At 40.0% G+C, this 26,175-nt stretch overlaps 1 protein-coding gene across 3 annotated transcripts in view; it reads left to right on the top strand.

Annotated features, from left to right (window-relative positions):
* Positions 1 to 26,175, top strand: part of FHIT (fragile histidine triad diadenosine triphosphatase) — a 1,015,388-nt gene that overhangs the window by 33,072 nt on the left and 956,141 nt on the right. For 2 of the 3 annotated variants that reach the window (XM_034776974.1, XM_034776972.1), the window contains exon 2: positions 10,522 to 10,570. The gene's annotated coding sequence lies outside the window, so the exon portion shown is untranslated. Of the gene's footprint in view, positions 1 to 10,521; positions 10,571 to 15,349; positions 15,488 to 26,175 lie in introns of all 3 variants that reach the window. The other variant, XM_034776975.1, reaches the window with a different exon arrangement.

Here is a 26,175-nt window from a genome sequence, read left to right as displayed (position 1 = left end):
GGGATATAAAATAAGGGTAACACACAAGGCCATTCCCTAGCCTCATTCTATTCATGGAACTCTCGAGAGCTCTGTGCATAAATGATGGCATGACCGAGTGTAGAATTCACTGCTGTACAATTTGAGTAGCACATTTCTAAATCTTCATAAAAGTTCACTCTTTTCAACTGCTAAGAGTTTGGTCATCACTTGGTGAAGAACATAAAAAGCCAGCATCCCTGGCCTCTCCTGGACTACAAGACACATCAACCTGAGTTGTCCAGAGACAAAGTTAATAGTACATCTGTTAATTTAGTAACTAAAGATAAAGCCCTTCTCTTCATATGAGCTTTTTGTATAATCAAGGGGCTTTTCTCGAGCACTTGCAGTGTTTTCACTAACCACTGAGTTTATTAGATGAGGTTTCAGAGTTACAGCCGTGTTAGTCTGTATCCGCAAAAAGAAGAACAGGAGTACTTGTGGCACCTTAGAGACTAACAAATTTATTAGAGCATAAGCTTTCGTGGACTACAGCCCATCCAAAGAAGTGGGCTGTAGTCCACGAAAGCTTATGCTCTAATAAATTTGTTAGTCTCTAAGGTGCCACAAGTACTCCTGTTCTTCTTTTTGCGGATACAGACTAACACGGCTGTAACTCTGAAACCTCATCTAATAAACTCAGTGGTTAGTGAAAACACTGCAAGTGCTCGAGAAAAGCCCCTTGATTATACAAAAAGCTCATATGAAGAGAAGGGCTTTATCTTTAGTTACTAAATTAACAGATGTACTATTAACTTTGTCTCTGGACAACTCAGGTTGATGTGTCTTGTAGTCCAGGAGAGGCCAGGGATGCTGGCTTTTTATGTTCTTCACCAAGTGATGACCAAACTCTTAGCAGTTGAAAAGAGTGAACTTTTATGAAGATTTAGAAATGTGCTACTCAAATTGTACAGCAGTGAATTCTACACTCGGTCATGCCATCATTTATGCACAGAGCTCTCGAGAGTTCCATGAATAGAATGAGGCTAGGGAATGGCCTTGTGTGTTACCCTTATTTTATATCCCACTGGCTTGACTACTTTCTCTATCCATGACAATGATTCATTTCACTTTGACTTCTAACTCTTACATTGTGATTTGTTTAGACATACATTGTGTTGTTTACAATTATTTTATTTAATGATTTTTTTCCCTTAAAAGTGAAAAAAATATGAATAAGTAGTCATTCAAGTCATGCCTTTAAAATCACTTAGTAGAATAAAATTCCCAAGTACTGTAACTGTCAGTTTGCTTTATCTAATTTATGAAATAGAGGCAAAGGAATCAACAATAACACTCCATTTAGTGTCATTAGATTAGCCATTATAGAAACCACAGAAAGTATATAATCCTTTACTTTGTGTTCACTTGAATTTGGTTATTAAGCTTTGATGGAACTTTCATTTAACCAAATGCCTTTGTTTACAACAATAAACTGGTTAACTCTTTACTTTCCTGAATTAATGTGGAATGTGGCAGTTTCAGTAGATGTCTCCCTCCCTGATCTTTTTATGTATTCTGTTAACTTACTACTTTTTCTAAAATTGTGGCACCGCTTGCTCAAACAGCAGGTATGGATTGGATTGTTGGATAGCTTTTTCTTTAAAGTTCCTAAAGCAACTTTCTGCAAAGGCTCTTATTTTTCCATTTTAAATTTTAGGCTACAAATTGTTAACATATACGTAACTTGTTAACATATATTTTTGTAGCTCTCAATTGCAAAAACAACACCAGTAAAAGAACAAATGAATAATTTAAATCTTTATTGGGAAAAATGATTTTAGACTTTTCTTGTATAGTATCACTCTATACAAGAGTGAGGTATAAAACTCTCAAATTAAGAGATTTTGTATTATATTGGAAATGAGTTACACCTATTATTATAGTGATATTATATTATTTGTAGTGCAATAATATAGTTCCACAGAAGGCCCTGGTCATCTTATTGCGTATGTACATGCTTAGCTTTAAGCACAAATAGTTAAATAAAAAAAATAAATATATGGAGATATACCTATCTCATAGAACTGGAAGGGACCCCAAAAGGTCATTTAATCCAGCCCCCTGCCTTCAGTAGGAGGACCAACTACTGTTTTTGCTCCAGATTCCTAAGTGGTCCCCTCAAGGACTGAACTCACAACTCCCTGGGTTTAGTAGGCCAATGCTCAAACCACTGAGCTAGCCCTCCCCTTCACCAGAACTATTCACGTGTTTGAGGTTAAGCACATGATAAAGTGTTTACAGGATTTGGGCCTAAATTAATAGCAAAAATTCCATTGATTTTAAGACGAGCAGATTTGGGCCCTTAAGATTTTTCTTGCAGCATTTCCTTCGTACATTGTATGTTTATTTGCATTATATTGTACTAGTTATACAAATACCTGACTAATATTTTATTAACAAAATTCATTTAAATCACTTTAATTCTTTTAGTTACAATACTGGGGTATAGTATAGAATCATAAAAATGTAGGACTGGAAGGGACCTTGGTAGGACGTCTAGTCAAGTCCCTTGCACTGATACAAGACTAAGTATTATCTAGACCATTCCTGATAGGTGTTTGTTCAACCTATTCTTAAAAACCTTCAGAGAGTCCAGAACCTTCCTTGGTATTTTGTTCCAGTGCTTTACCTACAGTTTGAAAGTTTATCCTGATGTCTAGCCAAATTTCCCTTGCTGCAATTAGGCCCATTACTTCTTGTCCTATCTTCAGTGATTTGAGGAAAAATTTATTACCCTCCTCTTTATAACAACCTGTTACATACTTGAAGATTATTAGGTTCCCCCTCAGTTGTCTCTTCTCCAGATTTAACGAACCCAGTTCTTCAATTCTTTCCTTATAGGTCATGTTTTCTAGACCTTTAATTATTTTTGTTGCTCTCCTCTGGACTTTCTCCAGTTTGTCCACATCTTTCCCAAAGTGTGGTTCCCAGAACTGGACACAATGCTCCAGTTGAGACCTTATCAGTTCTGAGTAGATATGAAGAATTACTTCTTGTCTCTTGCTTACAACACTCCTACTAATACATCCCAGAATGATGTTCACTTTTTTTGCAACAGTGTTACACTGTTGACTCATATTTAGTTTGTGATCCACTATAATCCCCAGTTCCTTTCCCCAGTACTCATTCCTAGGCAATCATTTCCAGTTTTGAATTTGTGCAATTGATTATGCCTTCCTAAGTAGAGTTCTTTGCATTTGTTCTTATTGAATTTCATCAGCATAGTTTGTCTGAAAATCAGCTAGCACTATGCATGTGCATTAGCTATTTGACATAATGTTTCGTAGAAATTAATTTACATCTAGTATAATGAACTTTTTGCCGATAAATTTTTAAAGGGACACTGCCATCCTTAAAGAGATTGCAGTTCTGTCCGCAAATGTTTACCTACTCATGTAAAAACAAATAACTCTTAAGATTACTGTAACTGAAAGATTACAGAACACTTGTTTTCAGCTTTACTTAGTATATTTGACAGCATTCTTTGTATTGTCAGTTGGAATTAAAAACATGAAACTGAAATTGCAAATCACAAAATTTGGCAGTGGAATTCAGAGGCAGATATAATTGTTGAAACTACTTTCAACCTGTTTTAAAAGACAAAATTTTGTAGATTGCAAGTTGACTGTTCCTTTCAAGTATCAGAGGGGTAGCCGTGTTAGTCTGGATCTGTAAAAAGCAACAGAGAGTCCTGTGGCACCTTTAAGACTAACAGATGTATTGGAACATCGCATTGCATGCATCCGACGAAGTGGGCATTCACCCACGAAAGCTTATGCTCCAATACATCTGTTAGTCTTAAAGGTGCCACAGGATTTTCTGTTCCTTTCAAAAGCATCATTTTGGGTTTTAGTCCAAAATTGACATAGTTGGACAGCGATCTCATCTATCCTATCTTGCTTTCTTTAATTCAGTGATGTTTATTTTTGAAGTAAATACTTCCTTCATCTGAAACACACAAAATGCAAAAAAGCAGTGTAAATTACTATCAGATTAAGAATAACTAATTTGTCAAGATAGGTCAGTTTTAGAATTGAAAAGGCAGAGTTCCAAAATGTCTTCTGTAATGTGCACAGTGTTTTCATAAGCAGTAGAAGAGTATGTCTGTATGAAGTAAATGACTTGTATGGAAAATACTAGCCAAATTGCAGCAGCAGTTGTGACATTACCCAAGGTACGATCTGGACTGTTGAAAAGCTGTGTCCCCTCAATTCTCCATCCTGATGTGCCTTTTATACTGTTTTGCTGTGAGAGCAACACTCCTGGTCTGCTTTTACACAGCTTCCAGCATGTAAATCACTCCCAGCTATATTGTGTAAGTGGCTATGGCCAGAAACTTTTGAATTACACTGCAGAGCAACACCAGCAAATTCCCAGTCCAGACTTTCCCCCAGAAATATGCATCTTCTACTGCTCAGCCCTCACCTGGACAATACAAGCTCATAGATTCATAGATTCTAGGACTGGAAGGGACCTCGAGAGGTCATCGAGTCCAGTCCCCTGCCCGCATGGCAGGACCAAATACTGTCTAGACCATCCCTGATAGACATTTATCTAACCTACTCTTAAATATCTCCAGAGATGGAGATTCCACAACCTCCCTAGGCAATTTATTCCAATGTTTAACCACCCTGACAGTTAGGAATTTTTTCCTAATGTCCAACCTAGGCCTCCCTTGCTGCAGTTTAAACCCATTGCTTCTGGCTCTATCCTTAGAGGCTAAGGTGAACAAGTTTTCTCCCTCCTCCTTATGACACCCTTTTAAATACCTGAAAACTGCTATCATGTCCCCTCTCAGTCTTCTCTTTTCCAAACTAAACAAACCCAGTTCTTTCAGCCTTCCTTCATAGGTCATGTTCTCAAGACCTTTAATCATTCTTGTTGCTCTTCTCTGGACCCGCTCCAATTTCTCCACATCTTTTTTAAAATGCGGTGCCCAGAACTGGACACAATACTCCAGCTGAGGCCTAACCAGAGCAGAGTAGAGCGGAAGAATGACTTCTTGTGTCTTGCTCACAACACACCTGTTAATACATCCCAGAATCATGTTTGCTTTTTTTGCAACAGCATCACACTGTTGACTCATATTTAGCTTGTGGTCCACTATAACCCCTAGATCCCTTTCTGCCGTACTCCTTCCTAGACAGTCTCTTCCCATTCTGTATGTGTGAAACTGATTTTTCCTTCCTAGGTGGAGCACTTTGCATTTGTCTTTGTTAAACTTCATCCTGTTTACCTCAGCCCATTTCTCCAATTTGTCCAGATCATTTTGAATTATGACCCTGTCTTCCAAAGCAGTTGCAATCCCTCCCAGTTTGGTATCATCCGCAAACTTAATAAGCGTACTTTCTATGCCAATATCTAAGTCGTTGATGAAGATATTGAACAGTGCCGGTCCCAAAACAGACCCCTGCGGTACCCCACTCGTTATGCCTTTCCAGCAGGATTGGGAACCATTAATAACTCTCTGAGTACGGTTATCCAGCCAGTTATGCACCCACCTTATAGTAGCCCCATCTAAATTGTATTTGCCTAGTTTATTGATAAGAATATCATGAGAGACCGTATCAAATGCCTTACTAAAGTCTAGGTATACCACATCCACAGCTTCACCCTTATCCACAAGGCTCGTTATCCTATCAAAGAAAGCTATCAGATTGGTTTGACATGATTTGTTCTTCACAAATCCATGCTGGCTGTTCCCTATCACCTTACCACCTTCCAAGTGTTTGCAGATGATTTCCTTAATTACTTGCTCCATTATCTTCCCTGGCACAGAAGTTAAACTAACTGGTCTGTAGTTTCCTGGGTTGTTTTTATTTCCCTTTTTATAGATGGGCACTATATTTGCCCTTTTCCAGTCTTCTGGAATCTCTCCCGTCTCCCATGATTTTCCAAAGATAATAGCTAGAGGCTCAGATACCTCCTCTATTAGCTCCTTGAGTATTCTAGGATGCATTTAATCAGGCCCTGGTGACTTGCAGGCATCTAACTTTTCTAAGTGATTTTTAACTTGTTCTTTTTTTATTTTATCTGCTAAACATACCCCCTTCCCATTAGCATTCACTATGTTAGGCATTCCTTCAGACTTCTCGGTGAAGACCGAAACAAAGAAGTCATTTAGCATCTCTGCCATTTCCAAGTTTCCTGTTACTGTTTCTCCTTCTTCACTAAGCAGTGGGCCTACCCTGTCTTTGGTCTTCCTCTTGCTTCTAATGTATTGATAAAAAGTCTTCTTGTTTCCCTTTATTCCCGTAGCTAGTTTGAGCTCGTTTTGTGCCTTTGCCTTTCTAATCTTGCCCCTGCATTCCTGTGGTGTTTGCCTATATTCATCCTTTGTAATCTGTCCTAGTTTCCATTTTTTATATGACTCCTTTTTATTTTTTAGATCATGCAAGATCTCGTGGTTAAGCCAAGGTGGTCTTTTGCCACATTTTCTATCTTTCCTAACCAGCGGAATAGCTTGCTTTTGGGCCCTTAATAGCGTCCCTTTGAAAAACTGCCAACTCTCCTCAGTTGTTTTTCCCCTCAGTCTTGATTCCCATGGGACCTTACCTATCAGCTCTCTGAGCTTACCAAAATCTGCCTTCCTGAAATCCATTGTCTCTATTTTGCTGTTCTCCCTTCTACCCTTCCTTAGAATTGCAAACTCTATGATTTCATGATAACTTTCACCCAGGCTGCCTTCTACTTTCAAATTCTCAACGAGTTCCTCCCTATCTGTTAAAATCAAGTCTAGAACAGCTTCCCCCCTAGTAGCTTTTTCAACCTTCTGAAATAAAAAGTTGTCTCCAATGCAGTCCAAGAATTTGTTGGATAGTCTGTGCCCCGCTGTGTTATTCTCCCAACATATATCCGGATACTTGAAGTCCCCCATCACCACCAAATCTTGGGCTTTGGATGATTTTGTTAGTTGCTTAAAAAAAGCCTCATCCACCTCTTCCACCTGGTTAGGTGGCCTGTAGTAGACTCCTAGCATAACATCTCCCATGTTTTTTACCCCTTTTAGCCTAACCCAGAGACTCTCAACACTTCCGTCTCCTATGTCCATCTCTACCTCAGTCCAAGTGTGTACATTTTTAATATATCAGGCAACACCTCCTCCCTTTTTCCCCTGTCTATCCTTCCTGAGCAAGCTGTACCCATCCACACCAACATTCCAATCATGTGTATTATCCCACCAAGTTTCAGTGATGCCAACAATGTCATAGTTGTATTTATTTATTAGCACTTCCAGTTCTTCCTGCTTATTCCCCATACTTCTTGCATTTGTATATAGGCATCTAAGATACTGGTTTGATTTTTCCTCCCAGTTTTCTCCTGACCCTCCTTTCTCTCTGACAATATAGCCCACACTCCCTCTCGTTTCCGACCCATCTCCCCAGTCTCCATGTTCCCCACTTACCTGTGGGCTTTGCTCACCTGTCCCCGTCGAACCTAGTTTAAAGCCCTCCTCACTAGGTTAGCCAGTCTGTGTCCAGATAGGGTCTTTCCTCTCCTCGAAAGGTGAACGCCATCTCTGCCTAGCAGTCCTTCCTCGAATAGCATCCCGTGGTCTAGGAAGCCAAAGCCCTCCTGGCGACACCATCTTCGCAGCCAGGCATTCACCTCCATGATGCATCTGTCTCTGCCCGGGCCCCTACCTTTGACAGGAAGAATTGAAGAGAATACCACCTGCGCTCCAAACTCCTTCACCCGTACTCCCAGAGCCCTGTAGTCACTCTTGATCCGCTTAGTGTCACACCGCGCAGTATCATTTGTGCCCACATGGATGAGTAGCATGGGGTAGTAGTCAGAGGGCTGGATAATCCTCGACAATGCCTCCGTAACATCTCGGATACGGGCTCCCGGCAGGCAGCATACCTCCCGAGATGAAATGTCAGGGCGACAGATGGGCGCCTCCGTCATATGAAGTCCATCATTTTATTAATATAAAATATGTCCAAATACTATTATCTCAAATTATTAGTTTCCCAAGCACTTCAATCCAAATACGCTGGTTTAGATAAAACAATAAAACAAGTTTATTAACTACAAAAAGTAAGATTTTAAGTAATTACAAGTAATGAGGGCTGAAAGTCAGTATTGGTTACAAGAAAATAAAAGATACAATGCAACCACTATCTAACTGAAGAAGCTAAATGAATTCAAAGCTCATCTCTCTCACACCACATGCTTCAGCAGTCTTGCTGGATTCCTTTCAGCCAGGACCTTTTCCCACAGTGTTACTTTCTTTATCCTTCAGGTGGTGTTGATGCCATGGGGAGAGAGAAAGAGAGGAGTATTTGGGGGCATCTGTTCCCCTTTCTTATAGTTCTCTTTTTCTTTGAAAATCATCTCCTGCTGAGGTTCAGAAGACAGAAAGTCTGTGGGGACAGGAAACTCCAGCTGTTTCATTGCCAATATGTAGGGTACACTGTTGACTCATATCCAGCTTCTTGTCCACTGTAATCCCCAGGTTCTTAGGTGCAGAACTGCCGCTTAGCCAGTCGGTCCCCAGCCTGTAGCAGTGCATGGGATTCTTCCGTCCTAAGTGCAGGACTCTGCACTTGTCTTTGTTGAACCTCATCAGATTTCGTTTAGCCCAATCCTCCATCTAGACATCTAGGCTGACCCTCTCTGTATCACAGGCCATTAAATTTCACTCAGTTACCAGTATATTGAGCCTAATAACTTGCATTTGGCTAAAACACATCTGCCAGAGAGGCATCCAGTCTTGTTTGCAGACATCAAGAGATGGAGTATCTACCACTGCCTTTGGTAGTTCGTTCCAATGCTTGATCACCCTCACTGTTATAAATTTGTGCCTATTTTCTAATTTGAATTAGTCTGGTTTCAACTTCCAGTGATTGATTCTTGTTATGCCTTTTTCCATTAAAGAGCCTTTTAGTATCTGGTATTTTCTTTCAGTGGAGATACATATATGCTGAAATCAAATCACCTCAGTCGTCTTGATAAACTAAACAGATCGGGCCCTTTAGGTGTTCCACTCTACCGCATTTTCTGCAGACCTTGAATATTTTTATCTCTTTTCTTCAACCTTTCCAGTTTTTCAACATCCTTATAAAAATATGGATGCCAGATCTGTACGTAGTATCCCAATATTGGTCTCACCAAAGCCTTAATACTGTTTAATTCAATGGGTATTATATCTGCATATCTAAGTGGAGATTTGAGTGGTTTTGATGTTAAACTGCTGTGCCAATTTGAGGGTGGACAGCTCAGTGTGTTATCTGGCACATCTTCCTCACCATGCATCTTTGTCTGACATGAGAAACCTAAATACTTCTGTCTGATTTTTTTCTTCTGGTTGCAGGATAGTCTTTTTTATCTGTATAAGCAAGTTGGATGGGGGTTATTTAGGTAAGTGCAGGTTTGACTTGAAACATCACCCTGCTGCTCAAACCTCAGATTTCATGACCCCAAATGGGTTTTCCCCTGCGGTATCCAGAAGGACCTAAACCTGGGTAGGTTTGTACCATGTGGGATATCAGATAGCATCTTTGTGCAGTTCCCTTTTGTAGACTCTCCAGCCCTAAGGGATCCTTCCTTCTAGTTGAGGAGATTAGCCGTGGCTTCTTTGTTAGCCAAAAGATGTCATTAGAAAAATAAAGTATTGAGGGAGTCTTGTGTAATAAAAACAACAAGGAGTCCAGTGGTACCTTAAAGACTAACAGATTTATTTGGGCATAAGCTTTTGTGTAAAAAACCTCACTACTTCTTCAGATGCATGGAGTGAACGTTGCAGATGTGTAATAAAAGTTAGGCATTGCAGCTTTTGGAAACATTTCTAAATCCTAACAGGGATATGGGAGTCGAACAGGAAGGTAATACATGGAATGAAATTAACAAATTATTTAAAATTCAATTTTAACCTTTTCAGTTTTTCCTGATACAACTAATATTTTCCCTGGTATTCTGTCATTCAAGATGGAAGGTGAAAGAACTGTATATTAAATTTCCCATGTCCACTTACATTACAATGGTGGAGGTTTACTCACTTCTAATTCTTATATTTATGGTGTTCTTGCAAAATAGGTTGCAAAAGAACCACATGCCAGTGCTGCAAAAGCAGCGTTTGAACTGGTGATATTCCTCGTTCCCCATACAAGGGGAGTGGTTCTTATTGCCAGAGCAGGCATTGTACTTCCACTTTTGTGCATCACATGTGGATCATGCCAGCTGATCTTTAGACTATGCTCAATAGTGCCCCTTCGGCAGGTGTGTGCAGCAGCATCTTTGTGGATTTTGGAGGAAGCCAAAATTGGACAGAACACTTTTGCCCTGCCTCCCCCCCGCCCCTGCAAGTTTTCTGCTATATGCCTGTGTGCTATTGGCAGCCAGAATTTGGCCTATGAAATAGTAGTGAGAACTTTTTATCAGAGGTTTCTCCAGCGACTCTTGCTGTGACATAAGTAAAACATGGTTACTAATGTATACACCAAGCATTCTTTCTTCACTGGCAGGCAGGTCAATGCTTTATTTTTTATCCCTTTGTAGCTTTGAAGTACAGCAAAGAAGTGAAATCCACTGAGAATAGTCTGTAAAGGTAAGTGTATTTATTACGTTGCATTGACAAACATTGCCTTACAACATTGATTTTTCTTTTATTCAGGGATTTAAGCATTTAAAGATATAGCTGACAGGACAACTTCTTTAACCACTTAGTTGTCCCATCACACACAAAATGCTGAGCAATTGTTAGAGGGGAAGTGTAAAGAAACAAGTTGATGTGCTGAGGATGGCCATATCTTAGAGCATGATTGCTGACTTATGCTTTGTTCACAGTGGTTAAGATATTCCAGTGTAGCTCTGTTCACTATGATTAATGGTAGGCATGATTTAAAAAAAACAACACTGGTATTGCTTCTGGTCAGTAGCTGAGTAAAGCCAGCTGGCAAAATCAAACATTTAAAACAGAATGCAGAGTGGCATTTTAATCTGGTTGTATTAAATTTATTGTGATAGTCAGTTGTGCAATAGTATGCAGCAGGCAACTCTGCAGAAGGCAGGAAATTATCGGACAGACTTTGACTGCTGCAAAGTTCTTCTGACTTTGTCACTGGGCTTTAAATGGATAAAAAGCTGAATTTGAAGTAATAGAGAACAATAGTTAGCTTTGTTTGCAGTTTTTCAATAGCTTTCATCTTTTCTCTGAAGAAAATGTTACTCCTATTGGTAGGCGTATTTATAAATGTGCAACTTAATTGCTCTTTTATTCATACTTAAACTGGAAATAGTTCATGCAGAAAAGAAATTGGACGATAAATTGTGGGCTGTGACAGAGATCGCTTTCATCAAGTGGCTTCACTGGACAGGTTAAAATAGCCTATAAGCTTGTATTTGGTTTCAACAAGTTATTTTTTAATTTTGAGATTTTTCTGCTGTCAATTTCATAAGAGCTAATGTTAAGAACTGTGATAATAAATATTCCTGGGGGAATTCTGCGCCGTTACACACACGAAGAATTTATGTCCCCTGAAGAGTTCTTTGCTTCCCCGCAGGAAAAAAATGACTTTCTGACAGGGAAGCAAAGGGAAGCAACAAGAGCGGTCATGCGTCCCTGCCCAGCAATATGTTTTGGGTTCCTAGGGCAGACAGCAGAGAGATAAATCACTATGGGGGACAGGGTGGGACTGGGGAAGACCTGGCTGGTGGCTCCTACCCTGTGCTGGGCTCAGCTGCTCGTTGGGGCTGGGGAGGACGGGACTTCCTCTTCCCTTACATGGCATCCAGGGCTGGGTCAGACCCACCTGCAGATTTTTCCCCAAACTGCAGGAAGCTCTGCAAACTCCCCCACCCACCACGCCCCTCTTCCTGCACCCATTGCTCCTCAGCTGCAGGGGGAGGATCCCTGTACAGGGAGATGCTCTCCCATCTGCCCAACCCCCATGCATCCAGACCCCCTCATACCCAGTCCCTCACGGCAAGCCTCACCCCCCCACACACTCAGAACCCCCCCAACCATGAGCCCCACTCCCCCTGCACCAGGACCACGTCGGTGAGCCATCCGCATCAAGATCCGCAGCCCACTGAGCCCCAACCAGCTGCACCTGGGTCCCTATCCCACTGAGCCCCACTCTTCCAGCATCTTGATCTCCCATTGAGCCCCCTCCACACCCAGACCCCCATACTGAGCTCTACCCCTCCACACTCAGAGCCCCCCTGATGAGCACCAACCACTTTAACCTGGACCCTCCTGCAGAGTCCCATTACTGTTGCACCTAGAACCCCTCAACAAGCCCCTGTGCATCCAGATCCCCGTGCACCCGGATCCTCCACTGAGCCGCTTGCACCCAGATTGCCCCACACAGAACCCTCTCAACCCACATCTGGATCCCCCCACACTAAGCCCCTCCACACTTGGATCCTGCCTGGCTGAGCCTGCCTGCCCATACCTGGTGCACCTGGCACAGAGGGGCAGGGCTCTGGAGTGTTTCTGGGGAAGGCCTGGTCCTTGCGCTGTGTCAGGGTTGGATGCAGCCTCACCGCTGAGTCCGTGTCCCGAGAGGGAGCTGCACAGTGATCTCCCACCTCTGTGCAGCCAGTGGCCTGTGCTCCCCAATGCCATGCTGGAGTCTCCACATTTATTTGATAAATAAAACTTGCAGAATTTTAAAATATTGTGTGCAAAATTTTTAATTTTTTGGTGCAGAATGTCCTCAGGAGTAAATAAAGCAGCCTGCAACATAAAAGGCAGATTTAGAAATTCAAGACAGTCACATTATGCAGTGAGATTTAAATTATTATTATCTTGCAATGTCGTCAATTGTAAACCACTGTGATCAACTGTTAAAACATTTGGGAAATAACAGAGTTGTATGATATAGAAGAAATGAATGTATGTTATGGTATAGTATGTGAGTGAAATTTATTTTTTTTCTGAGCACGTTTACATTTTATGACATGGTAAATTGATTTTTAATGTTTATATGTGTAGTTCAGCTGTTTATAGGTAGAATAAAGCCAAAAGAATTGGAACAAATATTTATGTGGTGGATAAAAGTGTTTTAAAAAGGAAAACTTTTTAGGGGAGAAAAAAATCTGTTCTTATTTATATATGTCAGCTGCAATTTATGGGCTTATAGCTGCTTGCACCTGCTTAATCTTCTGTTTGTTAAGCAAATGCTGTATATAGTTACCTTGGCGGCAGCTGCTGTATCACAAGTGATAAGCAACCTCTGAACTAAACAGCTGTGCTTTACTTGTCTTTAGGGTTGTAAGATAAGGACTCGAGATAAGGTAACTTCTCAAGTCCATCTTTATCCATCTCTCTCTCTGTCTCTTTCCTTCTCAGTTATTTCTATTCTAGATCTTCCCGGTATCCTCGTCCTGATCCACAGCTGACTCTTCACCACAGAGCTGGTCTGACCTATGTGTCAGGCAGACCATGCCCTCAGTTACTACTATATTCCTGAGCTGCTAAGGTTTTTCTGCTTCTTGGAGGATGAGCTGGTAGGAAGAAAGGTTTTTGGTAGGAGAAAGAAAGTGCTGGTTGAGCCCAAGTGTGAGCCACCAAGTCTTTCCTCATGCCTGTTTATGGCCCTTCCTCCTAATGAAGCATCGCCTGGTGACTTCTGCCATAACCTAGGAAGCTATCTATCTACTGGTGATGTAAATCATAGAAACATAGGGCTGGAAAGGTCATCTAGTCCATCCCCTGTGCTGAGGCAGGACCAAGTAAACCTAGACCATCCCTGTCAGGTGTTTGTCTAACTGGTTCTTGAAAACCTCCAATAACGGGGATTCCACAACCTCCCTTGGAAACATGTTCTTGTGCTTAACTGCTCTTACAGCTAGAAAGTTTTTCCTAATATCTAACCTGAATCTCTCTGGCTGCAGATTAAGCTGACTACTTCTTGTCCTACCTTCAGTGCACATAGAAAACAATTGATCACTGTTCTCTTGCCAAAAACATTGAGGGCTATTATAGACTTTTATCAGGTCCTCCCCTTAGTCTTCTTTTCTCAAGACTAAACATGTCCAGTTTTTTAACCTTTCTTCATAGATCAGGTTTTCTAAACCTGATCTGTCAATTTTGTTACTCTCTTCTGGACTCTTTCGAGTTTGTCCACATCTTTCCAAAAGCGTGGTGCCCAGAACTTGACACAGTACTCGAACTGAGGCCTCACCAGTGCTGAGCAGAGTGGGACTATTACCTCCCATGTCTTACATGCAACACTCCTGTTAATACATCCTCTAATGATATTAGACTTTTTTGCAACTACATCACATTGTTGGCTTCTACTGAAATTGTGATCCACTATACTCCCGCAGATCCTTTTTTCAGCATTACTACTACTTAGACAGTTATTCCCCATTTTGTAGTTGTATATTTGATTTTTTCCTTCCTAGAAGTGTAGTACTTGTCTTTATTGAATTTCATCTTGTTGATTCCAGACCAATTCTCCAATTTGTTAAGATAATTTTAAATCTTAATCCTGTCCTCCAAAGTGCTTGCAACCACTTTCATCTACAAATGTTATAAGTGTACTCTCCACTCCATTATCAAAACCATTAATTAAAATGTTAGGGCTGATCTCTGCAAGACCCAACTAGATATTTTCTCCCAGTTTGACAGGGAACTATTGATAACTAAGGCTACGTTTCTGTCACAGAGGTCATGGATTCCATGACTTTCGGGGACCTCTGTGACATCTTCTGGGGCAGGGCTGGAGTAGCTGTCAGCCTCAGGACTGCTGGAGCAGTGGCTGCTGGAACAACTGACCTATGGCCATCCCTGGGGCAGTGAGAACAGCTGACTGGTGGCCAGCCCTGAGGCCACTGCAGCAGCGGTCCCTGGCTCACCGGAGCAGTGGCTGGCGTTGGGTCAGCCACCTGAGACTAGAACAGCACCAGTCAGCCCCTGCTGCGGGAGCAGTGGCTGGGCTGGAGCAGTTGCAAGTCTTGGCAGTGTTCTGTTTGTCCCCCCTCTCCCAAGGTCAAGGGCTTCTGTGAATTTTTGTTTGTTGCCCATAACCTGTCCATGACTTTTACTAAAAATATCCATGACAGAATCTTAGCTTTATTGATAACTACTCCTCTGAGTATGGTTTTTCAACCAGTTATGCACCCATCTAATACTAATTTAATCTAGACTACATTTCCCTCGTTTGTTTATCAGAATGTCATGTGGGACCATGTCAAAAGCCTCACTAAAATTCAAGATATATTATGTTGACTTATCCACTAATCCAGTAATCCTGTCCAAAAAGAAAATTAAGTTGGTTTGGCATGATTTGTTCTTGACAAATCCATGCTGGCTATTCCTTATATCCCTGTTATCCTCTATGTGCTTACAAATTGATTGTTTAATAATTTGTTTCAGTACCTTTCCAGGTATAAATAAAATATTCCAGGACTGGCCAATGTCCTAAAGGCTAATGGAAGCTCCATATTAAGTTATTTTGCTGCCTCAGAACATTGCTATTCAGACGACAAATGCAGTGGAGCCAGAGTGATACTGGTGAGAGGAATTTTTCAATGTTTCAAATCTATTGATTCCAATTTCTTTTGATCTTTCTTGTTTATCAGGCAAGTTAAAGGGAGTGAAATTTGGTTTGGGATTTTTTATACCAACATGTAAAGTAAATTGTTTCAAAGCCATAATGCAATAGTGATAATATAGTCCTGTCCATCTTAGGATCCCAAGCACATTACATGCTTTTATTAAATAAGCCTCACAACACTTATTTGAGATCTGTAGGTATTGTAAGAAATGTTCCTCAAAAGAAAAACCTTAATCAGAAATGCTATATATTGTGTACTTTCTGTACTTTGTGTGTTAATTTAAGCCCTTTATGCACTTGGTTTGCCACAAATAAATATTGATTGTTAAATAAGTGTTCATGTGACTTTGCATTTTTACAGCACTTACATTCAACAATATCAAAAGTGCTTTCTCCGAGTACACTCATACAATGTCTGTTATGGATAGGTGACTGCTGTTTTGTAAGACCATGGTGTAGGTCATGGCTGGCTGGGCTGTGGGATCTATGCAAGATGTGGCCATGGACCGTTGGGTTCGAAGATGAATGAGTTTCTGGAAGCTCTCCTGGTTGGTCATTATTTCTAGAAGGAAGTCACATGTGAAGATAACACAAAACCCTCCAGTGAATCAGAGGGTCTAAACTGTGTGTCAGGACTGCATCAGTGTTGGGCAACTTGGATGATGTCTAATAAGATGGATCCTGAAGCTGTACTTTGATACCTCTAAGAGCAGTCAGTTAAACCAAAGATATTGGTGCCAACAAGGCACATTGATACAGAAATACCTTTGATGTTTCAACATACAATCCTGGGTGAGGGTGAGGACTATGCCCTGAGAAGTGCTTAACAAGTCCACAGTACCTTAAAAGGACATGAATAAATTTGTCAGTTCATCTCACCTCCCCTTCATTCCTGCACATGGACTCTCAAACTTTTCGTTCACACCAGTTCTGACAGCTGATCAAGCTCTGAATTCCAGGACAGTAAATTGTTTTCATTATACCATGTTGCTTTGGCTCTCTCAGAATAATGGTACATTTTATCCCTGGTCCAGTGGATTAATTTCACCCTTTAGTTTTCAGGATCTGTTTTACTTTGGGATTTGTATTTTAAACACTTATTTGATCTTCAGCTGTTTTATTTCTCAGTCCCTTTAAAGAAATAGTCCCCCAGCCCCTATTTTGCTACCAAGGTGTATGTCACCTTATCTGCTTTCCAGACTATACTGTAATGTATTTTTTATAAGTTGTAGACTCATGCTTGGAGCTAAGCAGCAAGACTTAATATATAAGTCAGTTGTCAGGCGAATTCCTGAGCAAGAGCAGCAAAGAGGATTTTCAGAAGGAGTTGTGAGATGCTTTCTTTCTAAGTACAGTTCTACACTCAATATTGAGACCAATGATAGATGAGTGGTTGTGACCTGCAGCAGAGGTGCAATGTTTTCTTTCTTGCTGGCAGCCATTTCCTCTGTAGGTTGTCTATGCTGGTGGATGTGCTGGAAGAAAAGATTTGTGATCTGGAAGGACAAATATGGACTCTACACATCATCAGAGTGGCTGAAGAGATCTTGGACACCATATTTGGGAAGCATCAGATTAGAAAGAAAGGAGTTGGCCACCACAGAACTGGGGAGAGTGGAAACCAGAGAGAAGGTTTGTCAATTTGTAACCCTCAGAGGCGAGAGGAGCAGTTGACTTTCTCCATGGCTGGAGGTAGAAGGGAATGGGCATGGTGTAACCACCAGCAGAGGACCAGGAGGAATTTCACACAGCTAGAAGTATTCAATCATTATCATGTTCTCAGCATGAAAACTCTAAAAAATATATCTGAAGATCCAGCTGGTTGAATGGAATTGAGAGCTATGTGGGCCATTCCTGTGGATGGCTACTCAGCTCAACCTGGAAGATAATCAGGCATGTCCTCAAAGAAATTTCTACCCATCCAAGGAAGAGGGATCATCCTTGTTAAGATTCTGTACTCAGAAGAATGGAGAGGAAGTTCTGCAGACAGACAATAGGATGGTGTGCTGTCTTCCTGGTTCCAAGACGAGATGTGACACTGAGGTGGGATCTGCATCTGAAATTGGCATGCAAAGACGATGGTGCATATTGGCACTAATGACACTGCTTCACAGGAAATCTCACAGATTATAGACTACTTTGGAGAATTTGGAAGGGTGCTGAAGGAGAAGAATGTCTAAGTAAACTTCTCAGAATCCTGGGAGTGAAGAAAGACAGAAGGGGCGGTGCAGTTTGGATGGCCTCCTTCCCAGTAGAAGGGGAACTGGTCTGCTAGGGGACAGGCTGGCTATACTAGTCAGGAGGGTGTTAACTAACAATAAAAGGGGAAGGTGAAAAGGGGGGGAAATGAGCACACATTTAGAACAAAATTGAGATGTTCTGCTCTGGTTAGGCCTCAGCTGGAGTATTGTGTCTAGTTCTGGGCGCCGCATTTTAAAAAAGATGTGGAGAAATTGGAAAGGGTCCAAAGAAGAGCAACAAGAATGATTAAAGGTCTTGAGAACATGACCTATGAAGGAAGGCTGAAAGAACTGGGTTTGTTTAGTTTGGAAAAGAGAAGACTGAGAGGGGACATGATAGCAGTTTTCAGGTATCTAAAAGGGTGTCATAAGGAGGAGGGAGAGAACTTGTTCACCTTAGCCTCTAAGGATAGAACCAGAAACAATGGGTTTAAACTGCAGCAAGGGAGGTCTAGGTTGGACATTAGGAAAAAGTTCCTAACTGTCAGGGTGGTTAAACACTGGAACAAATTGCCTAGGGAGGTTGTGGAATCTCCGTCTCTGGAGATATTTAAGAGTAGGTTAGATAAATGTCTATTAGGGATGGTCTAGGCAGTATTTGGTCCTGCCATGCGGGCAGGGGACTGGACTCGATGACCTCTCGAGGTCCCTTCCAGTCCTATAATCTATGAAACTATGAAACTATGTTGAGAACAAAATTAATCAAAGCACCAAGGGACATGCAGAAAAGAAATTCTTTAATTGACTGTACACAAATGTGAGGAGCCTGGTTAATATAACAAGAATATTTGGAATTTCTGATTTGTGAGGATAAATTTGGTCTGGTCGATATAACTGAAACCTGGTGGGATGATTTGCATCATTGGTATGTTAAAATAATGGTTATCACCTATTCAAGAAGAATCAAGTGGGTAAAAAAGGTAATACTCTGTATTAAAAAAAATGGCATTATTTGTTTCAAAATCACTGACAAGTTGGAAGCAAATGTTTCTGAATGCTTATGGATCAGTGGCCTAGCAGATAAAGCACAAGATGAGGTACCAGTAAGTGTCTGCTATAGACCTCCAAATCACAACAGAGAACAGGGTGACCAGGCCCTATCTGTAATGTGTGTGAGACAAAAAGCTATGTTATCATGGGGGAATTCAATCTGAGCAATGTATGCTGGGGTCTTGTGCTGCCAGTATTAAACTGTCCTTGGAATTTCTAAAAATTATTGATGCCAATTTTCTAACTCAAAAGTGTGTCAATTAACACAGGGGAATTTTATATTAGACCTCATTTTGACAGATAAAGAGGAATTGATGACAAAAACTAAAAATTTATGGTAGCCTAGGTACAAGTAATCATGAATTGATTATATTTGTTGTGTGCAAACAAAGTCTAAATCAGTAACATGCTTGGTGATTTTAAAAAGGCCAATTTAACAAAGCTGAAAACAATTATGAGTCAAGTCAGCTGAAAGAACTGAAACAAAATTTTTAAGAATGTTTTCACTAGATGCCCAAAAATGACAATTCAGGAAAATGACTACACTAGTTAAAAAAAACTAACTTGGCTTAGAGGGGGAAAGTAAGGCTATATATATATATAAAGCTATGAATTGTAGAAAATTAGTAAGGAAAGCTAAAGGACACAAGGAGACTGTGACGGGGATCCCTGGGGTGCAGCCTGGGACTGTGGGACCGCTGTGCTCCCGTAACTCTCCAGCCTGGGCTGTCTCTCACAATGCTTTGCTAGTGACAAGCAGCGAAACCCTCTAGGCCCTGTTAATACTCAATTCAACAGCATGTGGAGCCCCACTTCCAGCTAGATTGCATGAATGCTCCCAGAGCCACTCAGGAATCCCACAGAGAAAGGCAACAGCTAAATCCCCCCAGCTCCAGCCGTATATCTCCGGAATATACCATAGTGCACTGCTCAGGATGAGGAGTGCAAATTTATAAATTGGTTCACCACTTCATCAGTGGAGAGTGGATATACATCAGCCTTTGCAAACCTGAGCAGATTTACCACACGCTTCAGGCAAACTCACTTGCAAAGAAAATCAGTAAAAGACGTTTATTGACTACAAAAGATAGACTTCAAATGATTATAAGTGATAGGGAAAAAGTCAGAATGGTTACCAAAATAAAATAAAATATAACCATGCAGTCTAACCTCTCAACCCTATTAGACTGGGCATTGTGATTAAGAAACCAGAACGATACATAATCAAAATAGAACACATTCAGTGGGTCAAAAACTGGCTAATTGATAGATCTCAAACTGTAATTGTAAAAGGGGAATTATCCTCAAGTGGATGTAATTCCAGTGGGGTCCCACAGGGATAGGGTTTTTTTTTTTTAATTAATGACCTGGAAGAAAGCTGGAAGAAAACATAAAATCATAACTGCTAAAGTTTGCAGATGATAAAGATTAGAAGAGTGGTAAATAATGAGGATAAGTCACTGCTACAGAGTGATCTGGATCACTTGGTATGTTAAGGGCAGGCAAGCAATATACATTTTGGTGGCCTGGACAGTGAGGCACCCCAGAGAGGGGAACTGAACTATAGTGACCCAGCTAGAGAGCTGGAGCCAGGAAGCCCCAGGAGGGTGAAGACATTGTCTCCAGAGGAGGGACAATCAGAGGGAGAGAGTGTGCAGGGGCGCACTCAGTCAAGGGGGCGCTCAGAAGAGGTGTGTGCATCCCGTTACAGATGGATAAATGGGAATCTTGAGTAGGAATAGGGAAGTTATATTATCTCTATATTTGACACTGATGTGATCACTACTGAAATTCTGTGTCCAGTTCTGGTGGATGGATGTTGAAAAATTAGAGAGGGTTCAGAAAAGAGCCATCAGAATGATTAAAGGACTGGAAAATATGCCTTATAATGAAAGATTCAAGGAGCTCAATCTATTTAGCTTAATGGAGAGAAGGTTAAGGCATGACTTGATTATAGTCTATAGGAATCTATATGTGGAACAAATAAATATATGATAACAGAGGGCTCTTCAAGCTAGCAGGTATTACAAGGTCCAGTGGCTGGAAGTTGAAGCTATACAAATTCAGATTGGAATTAAGGCACAAATAATTGGCCATTGGAACAAGGCCAATTAACAAGGGTTATGGTTCCTTCTCTGTCACTGGAAATCAAGATTGAATGTTTTTCTAAGAGAGATGCTCTAGTTCAAACAGGAATTTGCCATGGTCTGTGTTATGCAGGAGGTAAGACTAGAGGATCACAGTGGTCCCTTCCTGTCATCTTATCCACAAAACTGAGTCTCCAGGAGTGTGGATCTACTGTAAAGCAATTATATGTGAAGAAATGAAAAATACTTGCCTATTGTTCTGTTTCTTTGAGTATTTGCTTTTGTATCAGTTGAATGCCCTTGTCACTGGTTGGGCATCTCCTAGTAATTTTTCCTCCCAATTAATTGTTCCTAATGTGTTTCTAGGCTTTCCTTAAACAAAGTGATTGCTAGAATTCCACAACAGAGGAGGTGCATGCTTATCTTTATCTGGAGTCCAATCACTACAGCAAGGGGTGTATTTCTATTAAAAGGCAAATGCTTCCAGAGAAAAATTAGAAATAATGTACTGTTGTAATGAAAATTGCAATAAGGACTGCCTCTAATAGGTTTCTTTCATAAACGGCCACTTTAAAGCATCCATAAGGTTTCCAGGATAATTTTCTTTAACCTTTATTTGAATCAACCTTTATGAGGCCAATTATTTTTGTTACTTCCCAGGGGTGGTAGCGTAAGATAGGCATACATATATTTATATGTTTTTTAAAACATAGTTGCATTGAACAAACTGGGTTTTAAATTTTTTAACTGTCTTAAGTGAAGTAGCTGACTTTACAAGAGAGACAGTGAGGTGTCTGCAAATACACCATGGCAGAATCAAGCCGTGTATTATTAATGTGTCTTTTAAAATGATGTAGCTGGTTATATTTATGGAATGCCAGTCATATTATCTTATCACCAATACAATTCAAAAACGATTCTTGAGTAAGGGTAATGTGCTGTTGATAATGGTATTGATCAAATTTAGGTTCCCTTTTACTAAACACAATCAGTAAGCCACTAGCATCTCCAATAAATACTTATGCTTTAAAGGTCAATCCAGACCTTGTGGACTGTTTTTGCTTTCCCCGATAAAAGGAAATGCAAGCGTGCCAAATTGCTTTGCTCCAGCTTAACCATAGCTCTGAATGAATCCATAAATGCTACAAAAGGGAAGCTTATAAACACATGCTGCACAAAAGGGAAAAAATGTCATGCCTACCTAATCCTTTTCCTGAGGGGGGAAAATGTGTTTATTCTTGTTTTGAGAATTGATGGATGACTTATATGAAAACTGGGTGTTACGTTAATGATCAAGAATTCTCTTTCACATTCCCAATGGAGATATAAAGTCAACATTGGTATTTTGCTTTTTCCAATATATGCTCTCTGAAATGTGTCAGTAGGGGAACCTACCTGTGCTAGACCCAATCAAAATAGCATGCTTGTGTCTAAATTCTTTTTCTTGGAACACATATCTTTCATATTCAATGATAAGGTGTTTCTTAAAAGCAGTTGTTTTTCCATAGCTCTTGCTTTCAGGATGAAGTGTTGAAAGACTACCACATATTTCTGTGTACAAAATGGAGACCTGTGCTACCCAAAGGCTATATGCTGCCCTTAGTCAACTCCAGTAGCAGTAATGGTGGCGGGGGAGTTTTGCTGTGGAGTGAGAGCATTATATGGCTTTCAATCCAATCAATAACATGAGCAGGAAACCAATTCTAAAATAGAGTTCAAGTGTAAAAGTACTCGGAAAAAGCCAGATTTCCCTCACCATAAATACATTCCTCCAGAAAGCAAGACAGCAGTATTTCATGCCTTGCTCCCTGCACAGAGATTTTTCTCATAGTGTGGTGACTGGCAAAAAGAAATTACACAATATTAGCAGTAGTTGCCTTGGCAAGGTTCCTTGGTACAGTAACTTAGACCTTTTTTTTTTAAAGATAAAAATGGTAACTAACAACAAACTAACTAACTAGAAGGGTAATTGTAACAAGAGAAAGGAATTTCCTAACAAGTCTGCTGAGCTCCGTCTCAGGCCGGGGACGGTAGAGAAGGAACTGGAGAGACCGGCCACACATGTGTACTATTAAGCTAGACTCTCAGCGGGGGGGAAGCCTCTGCACATGCGTGGCCGGTACGAGTACTGCTACAAAAATCTCCGAGCAAAGGCGCAGGGACGCACCAACATCTGGAGTGGAGCACCCACAGGGACACTCATCTCGAAGAACGTCAGTTACTGCACAGGGTGAGTAACCTCCTCTTTCCAGTGGGTATTTCTTCAGGCATCACTACGAAGGATTCTCTGTGAAAGAAAATGTAAGAATGAAGAAACAATGGCTAAAATTCAATACTACATGTATTGATATGATACGCTCCCCACACATGCACACTTAGAATGAATTGATTAGTTCAGTGGCATAACCCTTCCCTCTGTTTATCATTTAATGGTCTGTTGCTATGTTTCTAGCTTTAATGCTTCAAGTGCAATGGGGTGACATTGCAGTCACACACAGTGATTTTTTCATCTTGTGTATAAATACAGATTAAAATTGATGAGTGCTGAATCATTTTCTCTGAGCTAGATAGTGGGGAGAAGTGACTTTTGTCACGGGCATTGGCAACATCATACATATTGCTGTTTTACTACATAGGAGAAAGATAATTCCCAAGAAAGAAAGATCTCTGGCTATGTACAGTATTGTTCATCCAGACTCTTCCTTCATATTTGTGTACAAGAAGGGGGTTACTGGAGTCACATGTTGTAAATAATGGACATATTTCCAAGAGACCGAAGATCCTTTGTCCCTCCCAGGCACAGGATCGGGTTTTTTTCTTTTTGAACACTAATAGATAACGAATAACAGGATACGTACACTGGTTCCCTAACTAATCATCTTTGCAAAAGTATTTGCCACATGAGTTTAGCAGCCAGTCTCAAACTGCTAGAGCTAGAGATTAATGCATTATACTGCTTGAGGGCAGAGACTACAATTTTTAGGTTGTATCTAACATTGGTTTCTCGCTCTGCTTTACAGGTTCTCAAGACAGTGGCTGCTAAAATCATGGTAGAATTTAAATGGAAATAGGGGATGGGGAAAAGAAGATGGCAACCAAATTACATGATTTTAAAGTCCAGTATATCTTGATGGCAGGTCTAACAGTTTATTCTCTAATTCAGTTTGCTTAAATGAAGCTGTCTGGATAACTCTGTTTAGAATAACAAGGGTGAAATACTACCTGCAATTGGTTATTTAATCGGCAAACACAGTTTTAAAATCCAGGACAATATATTATAATTTCAAAATTCCATAACTATTCTTATTGTGACATATCTATAACTCCTGCTTTATCTTATCTTAGAAGCTGAAATGTATGGTGACTTGATTTTAAGGTTTAAATACTTCACTTAATGCCCATTGAATTATTATCCTTTGGAAGACCGAACATATACTTTCTTGATGTCAAGTGCTTACCTTTTCTCATAGCACAGAATACCAGGTTCCAAATCTGAAATTAGGCATTTGGTTTTTAAGAGCTCTTATTAGAGTTTAAGTTAAATTTAGTACACCATGCCTCCTATTTCTCAAGTGGAAAAGAATAATTTCAATAAATATCCTTCCACACCAGTGGAATACCAGCAAGATTTTTTTATATGATGAAGGTAGCACAGAAAGATGTAGTATTTTAATGCTAGCAAACACAACATCATTTTTCAAAGTCTTTCTGATGACAATCTGGTTATTAGGTTGTCACAGGTTTTTGACAAAATATAGTGTTGGGCTACCTAATTAGGTTGCTTCAAAGCCCATTGGGGATGCTGATATTTTTCTAATAATTTTTGGTCTAGGTTGTTCTTGTTAAAGGCAAACTTATCAGTCTTGTGAGAAATGTTTGCTTTTTATACTCACCGTGCTAAATATGAAAAATCCAGTAATGCCTAATACATGTATAGCAGAGTATGCTCTACATTGGAAGTATCATATGTTTGCAAGTTGTAGCTGCTGGGTAGAAATACCCAAATGCTGTTTAGTCTATAAATAAATAATTTATACAAAAATGAGAATTAAATTGCAATCTTTACTTTTAATTTAGAAAAATCTCTTCAGCCAGTTTTTACTTTTAAAGATCAATAATGAAAGTCTGTGGTCTGAAAGAGTTTGTACTTCTCAAACTGCAAGATAGAAATTTTTTTTTGCATCTGCTTATTTAATATTTTATAAAGCAACAGATTATGTGAAGAAGGAACTTGGTTTCTCTTGTGAATGTCATCATATTAGATTTGTTTGAGAGACTTGTTTTGTAGATTACTCAATTGATAAAAATAGCTCTGCATTGTTTAATATAAATGTAGGTTTCTTTGTTAGTAAGGTTCAGGTACTATTGTATGATATCAAAATGATCTGGAGATCTTGGCAGTAAATCATTTCATTACAGGATCTGTAAGGCCCTGATTCAGCAAAGCCCTTAAACTTGTGCTTAAAATAAAGAATATGATTAAGTCTGATGGGCTTAAGTGGGGCTTAAGTGAAAACTTAAATGCTTGCTGCATTGAGTACTGAATAGAAAAATGTAGCACCTTCAAACCTCCCCACCTACAATACCCCGCAGGCTCAAGCCTGGGTCTAAATCTGCCTTTTACAACTAGGAAACTTTTAAACAGAAGCAGACCCAAAGCTGGGCTCAAAAACAAATTCCCTGTCACTTTCTCAGTGGGTTTATCTGTCATTAGGCATGAGAGAACAAACTGCTATTTTTAAAAGAAGGTTTTAATATCTTCAACTACAGCTTACAAAAAATGGCAATATAATCCCCAGTAGGTAACTTACTTATCTTGACATTTATTTATTTAAAATATTTATACAGGAATGGCCACTGAAATGCATCATTCCATTGGCAAGAGGCTTTTTGGCAGGAGCAGGACCAAGGACAGCATACATTACTGCAGATGTGAGACGTGTTTAAACTAAATCAAATAGAACGACTCTCTGGCAAGAGGTTAATAATGCCAATCAATAAAAAAAGACATTCTTTATCAAACATTTCTGAAATTGCAGTTTTGAACTCTCAGTACAAATCAAATAAAGAGATCTTTTCTAATTTTGTCTTTTCATATTGTATTCTATTGACATAAAAAGCTGGTCTCATTCATTGAAAAATCCATTTTACAGCTAAAAGTTTCTCCAGTATTGTACAACTGAGGCATTCCTTTAGCTGAAATTGCAATCCTCAAGTGTGTGCTTAATACCTTCACACTTTGGATTTCATAATGCCCCTCCTTTTTGAAAATATTAAAACTCAAGCTACTGCAAATATGCTATTGAAAATTGTAGTATTTTGGACTAT

Source organism: Trachemys scripta, chromosome 7 (genome assembly GCF_013100865.1).
Source record: "Trachemys scripta elegans isolate TJP31775 chromosome 7, CAS_Tse_1.0, whole genome shotgun sequence".
NCBI classification, from domain to species: Eukaryota; Metazoa; Chordata; order Testudines; family Emydidae; genus Trachemys; species Trachemys scripta.
Note: the sequence above shows the minus strand (reverse complement) of the source record. Positions and strands in the feature narration are given on the sequence as shown.